This window comes from Bufo bufo, chromosome 4, assembly GCF_905171765.1.
Source record: "Bufo bufo chromosome 4, aBufBuf1.1, whole genome shotgun sequence".
Taxonomy (NCBI): domain Eukaryota; kingdom Metazoa; phylum Chordata; class Amphibia; order Anura; family Bufonidae; genus Bufo; species Bufo bufo.
The window spans coordinates 157,704,070-157,712,127 of record NC_053392.1 but is presented as its reverse complement, the minus strand read 5'-3'; positions in this window follow the sequence as shown (position 1 = coordinate 157,712,127).

Here is an 8,058-nt window from a genome sequence, read left to right as displayed (position 1 = left end):
CTGGTGAGCTGACCCTCTAAAAAATATGTGCGAGGGCCTTCAGGTGAGTTGACCCTGTAAAAGAATGTAGGTGAAGGCCTGCTGGTGAGCTGACCCTGTAAAAAATTATATGCGAGGGCCTGCTGGTGAGCTGACCCTGTAAAACATTATATGCGAGGGCCTTCAGGTGAGCTGACCCTGTAAAAGATTGTAGGTGAAGGCCTGCTGGTGAGCTGACCCTGTAAAAGATTATATGCGAGGGCCATTAGGTGAGCTGACCCTGTAAAAGATTGTAGGTGAGCTGACCTTGTAAAACATTATATGCGAGGATCTGCTGGTGAACTTACCCTCTAAAAAATTATATGCGAGGGCCTGCTTGTGAGCTGACCCTGTAAAACATTGTAGGTGAGGGCCTGCTGGTGAGCTGACCCTCTAAAAAAAATTATACGAGGGCCTGCAGCTGAGCTGACCCTGTAAAACATTATATGCAAAAAGCTTATATGCAAGGGCATTATATGCGACGAATAAGCATGTTGATTTGATAGAATAGGAGAAGAATAAGAAAAGGAAGATTCAACCATATACCCTTGTTTGTGGTGGTAGGGGTGCATGGGAATACAGTGTATTCAGTACATTATAAGCAACACATTTAAAGTGCCTTTATGTTCATCAGCTTTCCTCTGGTGGAGTCGAGAAGTCATGGTTAGGGATGAGCGAACCCGAACATTTTCGTAAAAGTTCGGGTTCGGTGTTCGGCGCTTTCTTGGCTCTTTTTGAAAGGCTGCAAAGCAGCCAATCAACAAGCGTCATACTACTTGCCCCAAGAGGCCATCACAGCCATGCCTACTATTGGCATGGCTGTGATTGACCAGTGCAGCATGTGACCCAGCCTCTATTTAAGCTGGAGTCACGTAGCGCCGGACGTCACTCTGCCATGATCAGTGTAGGGAGAGGTTGCAGCTGCTGTTATGGCGAGATTAGACAGTGATTAACTCTGCAAAAACACTTAATTTAGTGATCGATCTACAGCTGTGGATCATTGAACTGCTGCTATTTAATTGCTCACTGTTTTCAGGCTGCCCAGAGCGTTTTTATGTCACTTTTTTCTTGGGTGATCGGCGGACATTTTGTGTCTTGTGGTGCGCCAGCACAAGCTGCCACCAAGTCCATTTAACCATCAATAGTGTGGTTATTTTTTTGCTATATCCTACATCAGGGGCTTGGCTGTGCTTGCTATTTTATTGAGGGGTAAAATACAATTGGCCAAAATAGCAGTACCCTAAATCTGGTGTTTCAGCTGTGGCTAGCCAATTGTAATACTGTCTGCTGTCTGCCGAAGCACAGTTTTTATTCTGGGTTGAATACAATTCCCAACTTAGCAATCCCCTAAATATTTTTTTTTCTGCTGTATCAGGCCAAGTTTAAATTGATCCATAAAAGGGTATATTAGATTGAAGGTGCGGATAGTGTCATCCTCAATAACTTCACACGCTACCGTGCATTTCCAAGTTTAAATAATTCTGTCCGTAAATGTATACCTGTCACCCAGCGCCTAAATAATAGGCCTAAAATTTATATTCAGCTAAATCTGTGTTTATTGCTGAGGCTGGTCAATTTATTTAGTGTCCGCCAAAGCACAGTTTTTGTTCTGGGTTGAATACAATTCCCAACCTAGCAATCACCTAAATAATTTTTTTCTGCTGTATCAGGCCAAGTTTAAATTGATCCATAAAAAGGTATATTAGATTGAAGGTGCGGATAGTGTCATCCTCAATAACTTCACACGCTACCGTGCATTTCCAAGTATAAATAATTCTGTCCGTAAACGTATACCTGTCACCCAGCGCCTAAATAATAGGCCTAAAATTTATATTCAGCTAAATCTGTGTTTATTGCTGAGGCTGGTCAATTTATTTAGTGTCCGCCAAAGCACAGTTTTTGTTCTGGGTTGAATACAATTCCCAACTTAGCAATTCCCTAAATCAGTGGTTTCTGCTGTATCAGGCCAACTTTAAATCTATCCATAAAAGGGTATATTAGATTAAAGGTGCGGATAGGGTCATCCTCAATAACTTCACACGCTACCGTGCATCTCCAAGTCTAATTCTGTCTGTAAAAGGATACCTGTCATCCAGGGCCTAAATACTAGGCCTACAATTTATATTCAGCTAAATCTGTGATTACTGCTGTGCCTGTATTAGTGTAATACGGTACTTAAATAGATAGCCAGATAGTGTTAGGTGCCTGTAAAAAAAAGCCTGAATTTGAATACATTGAGCCAAATATTTTTTTTCTTATTGTGGTGAACGGTAACAATGAGGAAAACATCTATTAAGCGACGCGGACGCGGACATAGTAGTGGTGGTGTTAGTGGACCCTCTGGTTCTGGGAGAGGACGTGGCCTTTCTGCCACAGCCACACGTCTTAGTGAACCAACTACCTCAGGTCCCAGTAGCCGCCAGAATTTACAGCGATATTTGGTGGGGCCCAATGCCGTTCTAAGGCCTCTTTCATGCGGGCGTTGCGGGAAAATGTGAGGGTGCGTTGCGGGAACACCCGCGATTTTTCTGCGCGAGTGCAAAACATTGTAATGCGTTTTGCACTCGCGTGAGAAAAATCACGCATGTTTGGTACCCAAACCCGAACTTCTTCACAGAAGTTCGGGCTTGGGTTAGGTGTTGTGTAGATGTTATTATTTTCCCTTATAACATGGTTATAAGGGAAAATAATAGCATTCTGAATACAGAATGCTTAGTAGGTGATCAATTGAGGGTTAAAAAAAAAATAAAAAAATTAACTCACCTTCTCCTCTTGTTCGCGTAGTTCCCGATCTCTTCTTTACTTCTTTAAAGATGAGCTGTGGGCTAAAGGACCTTTGGTGACGTGAGATCACATGCTCCAATCACATGGTCCATCACCGTGGTGATGGACCATGTGATTGGAGCATGTTATCTGACGTCACCACAGGTCCTAGCCGGTAGTTCATCATTAAAGAAGTAAAGTAGAGACCGGGAACTACGCGAACAAGAGTTAATTTTTTTTTTTTTTTTTTTTTTTTTTTTTTTAACCCTCAATTGATCACCTACTATGCATTCTGTATTCAGAATTCTATTATTTTCCCTTAAAACCATGTTATAAGGGAAAATAAAATAGTGAATAGACTGTCACCTAGCAACCATGCGTGAAAATCGCACCGCATCCGCACTTGCTTGCGGATGCTTGCTATTTTCACGAAACCCCATTCACTTCAATGGGGCCTGCGTTGCTTGAAAAATGCAGAATATAGAGCATGCTGCGATTTTCACGCAATGCACAAGTGATGCGTGAAAATCACCGCTCATGTGAACAGCCCCATAGAAATGAATGGGTCGGTATTCAGTGCGGGTGCAATGCGTTCACCTCACGCATCGCATCCGCGCGGAATACTCGTCCGTGTGAAAGGGGCCTAAGGATGGTAAGGCCTGAGCAGGTACAGGCATTAGTCAATTGGGTGGCCGACAGTGGATCCAGCACATTCACATTATCACCCACCCAGTCTTCGGCAGAAAGCGCACAGATGGCACCTGAAAACCAAGCCCATCAGTCTGTCACATCACCCCCATGCATATCAGGGAAACTGTCTGAGCCTCAAGTTATGCAGCAGTCTCTTATGCTGTTTGAAGACTCTGCTGGAAGGGTTTCCCAAGGGCATCCACCTAGTCCGTACCCAGCGGTGGAAGACATAGAATGCAATGACGCACAACCACTTATGTTTCCTGATGATGAGGACATGGGAATACCACCTCAGCACGTCTCTGATGATGACGAAACACAGGTGCCAACTGCTGCGTCTTTCTGCAGTGTGCAGACTGAACAGGGGGTCAGGGAGGAAGACTGGGTGGAAGACGATGCAGGGGACGATGAGGTCATTGACCCCACATGGAATGAAGGTCGTGCCACTGACTTTCAGAGTTCAGACGAAGAGGCAGTGGTGAGACCGAGCCAACAGCGTAGCAAAAGAGGGAGCAGGGGGCAAAAGCAGAACACCCGCCGCCAAGAGAGTTCACCTGCTACTGGCCACCGCCACCTGGGACCGAGCACCCCAAAGGCAGCTTCAAGGAGTTCCCTGGTGTGGCAGTTCTGACGACAAGACCCGAGTGGGTTGCCATCAGAGCCTGAAGCGAGGCATTAACGTTCTGAACCTTAGCACAACCTGCAAGATCAGGCATCTGAATGCAAAGCATGAACTGCAGTGGAGTAAACACCTTAAAAACAAGGAACTCACTGAGGCTCCCCCTGCTACCTCTTCTGCTGCTGCCGCCTCGGCCTCTTCCTCTGCCTCAGGAGGAACGTTGGCACCTGCCGCCCAGCAAACAGAGGATGTACCACCAACACCACCACTTCCGTCACCAAGCATCTCCACCATGTCACATGGCAGCGTTCAGCTCTCCATCTCACAAACATTTGAGAGAAAGTGTAAATTCCCACCTAGCCACCCTCGATCCCTGGCCCTGAATGCCAGCATTTTTAAACTACTGGCCTATGAAATGCTGTCATTCAGGCTGGTGGACACAGACAGCTTTAAACAGCTCATGTCGCTTGCTGTCCCACAGTATGTTGTTCCCAGCCGCCACTACTTCTCCAAGAGAGCCGTGCCTTCCCTGCACAACCAAGTATCCGATAAAATCAAGTGTGCACTGTGCAACGCCATCTGTGGCAAGGTCCACCTAACCACAGATACGTGGACCAGTAAGCACGGCCAGGGACGCTATATCTCCCTAACTGCAAACTGGGTAAATGTAGTGGCGGCTGGGCCCCAGGCGGAGAGCTGTTTGGCGCACGTCCTTCCGCCGCCAAGGATCGCAGGGCAACATTCTTTGCCTCCTGTAGCCTCCTCCTCCTACTCGGCTTCCTCCTCCTCTTCTTCCACCTGCTCATCCAGTCAGCCACACACCTTCACCACCAACTTCAGCACAGCCCGGGGTAAACGTCAGCAGGCCATTCTGAAACTCATATGTTTGGGGGACAGGCCCCACACCGCGCAGGAGTTGTGGCGGGGTATTGAACAACAGACCGACGAGTGGTTGCTGCTGGTGAGCCTCAAGCCCGGCCTGGTGGTGTCCGATAATGGGCGGAATCTCGTCGCAGCTCTGGGACTAGCCGGTTTGACGCACATCCCTTGCCTGGCACATGTGCTGAATTTGGTGGTGCAGAAAATCATTCACAACTACCCCGACATGTCAGAGCTGCTGCATAAAGTGCGGGCCATCTGTGCGCGCTTCCGGCGTTCACATCCTGCCGCTGCTCGCCTGTCTGCGCTACAGCGTAACTTCGGCCTTCCCGCTCATATGCGACGTGCCCACCAGGTGGAACTCCACCTTGCACATGCTGGACAGACTGTGCGAGCAGCAGCAGGCCATAATGGAGTTTCAGCTGCAGCACGCACGGGTCAGTCGCACTGCGGAACAGCACCACTTCACCACCAATGACTGGGCCTCCATGCGAGACCTGTGTGCCCTGTTGCGCTGTTTCAAGTACTCCACCAACATGGCCAGTGGCGATGACGCCGTTATCAGCGTTACAATACCACTTCTATGTCTCCTTGAGAAAACACTTAGGGCGATGAAGGAAGAGGAGGTGACCCAGGAGGAGGAGGAGGAGGAGGAGGAGGAAGAGGGGTCATTTTTAGCACTTTCAGGCCAGTCTCTTAGAAGTGACTCAGAGGGAGGTTTTTTGCAACAGCAGAGGCCAGGTACAAATGTGGCCAGACAGGGCCCACTACTGGAGGAACGAGGAGGACGAGGATGAGGAGGAGGTGGAGGAGGATGAGGATGAAGCATGTTCACAGCGGGGTGGCACCCAACGCAGCTCGGGCCCATCACTGGTGCGTGGCTGGGGGGAAACGCAGGACGATGACGATACGCCTCCCACAGAGGACAGCTTGTCCTTACCTCTGGGCAGCCTGGCACACATGAGCGACTACATGCTGCAGTTCCTGCGCAACGACAGCAGAGTTGCCCACATTTTAACTTGTGCGGACTACTGGGTTGCCACCCTGCTGGATCCCCGGTACAAAGACAATGTGCCCACCTTACTTCCTGCACTGGAGCGTGATAGGAAGATGCGCGAGTACAAGCGCACATTGGTAGACGAGCTACTGAGAGCATTCCCAAATGTCACAGGGGAACCAGTGGAAGCCCAAGGCGAAGGCAGAGGAGGAGCAAGAGGTCGCCAACGCAGCTGTGTCACGGCCAGCTCCTCTGAGGGCAGGGTTAGCATGGCAGAGATGTGGAAAAGTTTTGTCACCATGCCACAGCTAACTGCACCACCACCTGATACGGAACGTGTGAGCAGGAGGCAATATTTCACAAACATGGTGTAACAGTACGTGTGCACACCCCTCCACGTACTGACTGATGGTTCGGCCACATTCAACTTCTGGGTCTCCAAATTGTCCACGTGGCCAGAGCTAGCCTTTTATGCCTTGGAGGTGCTGGCCTGCCCGGCGGCCAGCGTTTTGTCTGAACGTGTATTCAGCACGGCAGAGGGCGTCATTACAGATAAACGCAGCCGCCTGTCCACAGCCAATGTGGACAAGCTGACGTTCATAAAAATGAACCAGGCATGGATCCCACAGGACCTGTCCATCCCTTCTGCAGATTAGATATTTATAACTACCTTCCCTTAACCATATATTCTTGTACTCCAGGGCACTTCCTCATATAATTTTACCATTATATTGCGGGGCAACCCAAAGTTGAATGAACCTCTCCTCTGTCTGGGTGCCGGAGCCTAAAAATATCTGACAATGGCCTGTTCCAATGGTGGGTGACATAAAGCCTGATTCTCTGCTATGACATGAAGCCTGATTCTCTGCTATGGGACCTCTCTCCTCTGTCTGGGTGCCGGGGCCTAAAAATATGCGACAGTGGCCTGTTCCAGTGGTGGGTGACATGAAGCCTGATTCTCTGCTATGGGACCTCTCTCCTCTGTCTGGGTGCCGGGGCCTAAATATCTCACAGTGGCCTGTTCCAGTGGTGGGTGACATGAAGCCTGATTCTCTGCTATGACATGAAGCCTGAATCTCTGCTATGGGACCTCTCTCCTCTGTCTGCGTGCCGGGGCCTAAAAATATCTGACTGTGGCCTGTTTCAGTGGTGGGTGACATGAAGCCTGATTCTCTGCTATGGGACCTCTCTCCTCTGTCTGGGTGTCGGGGCCTAAATATCTCACAGTGGCCTGTTCCAGTGGTGGGTGACGTGAAGCCTGATTCTCTGCTATGACATGAAGCCTGATTCTCTGCTATGGGACCTCTCTCCTCTGTCTGGGTGCCGGGGCCTAAAAATATCTGACAGTGGCCTGTTCCAGTGTTGGATGACATGAATAAAATGGAAAAACGACTGGCACTCGCTACGTGGTACACATCGAACAGTAGTTTATTAAACACCTAACCGCTCACAGTGGAGTGGTCACAGAAGATTGTATAATCTATAACAACATATTCTAAAATCCCCCTAAAAAGATAAAATTCAATAAAATACAATACAGTAAAAATGCTCTGGTAATATCAACTAAAAACGCTTAAGATGACATAGGTGTAGTCCAACACTCTCAGTTGCAGGGTGTATCCTGTAAGGGCATATTGGAGATACTATCTCATAAAATGTGAATAGAAATAGTAATAGAATAGAAATCGGCGGTGTGATCCCCTCTTGGTGATGGGCCCACCTCCCCTTACATCATTTCTAATTCTACGAAATATATTGAATATAAGATATATGAGAAGATATTTCTACACTGCAGTCGTTTTATAACAATTATTACCTTGTCCTTATCTGTCTGTGCATAAACCTGTACTTCCTACATTTTTAAATATACTATTTTATATTTTTAGATGTTGTATAGATTTTAGACGGTATTATCATCATGCTTTGGGGCTATAAGGACTAATTAAAAGGTTGCGGTTCGAATACAATTGAAAACGCATATGCGGTTTGAAAACCGCAACAAAAACGCTTGAAAAACGCTTGGTGCAAATTTGAGATTCCAAACCAGATTTTGTGGTTTACATGTGATGGTATAAAAGGGGAGGATATTCTA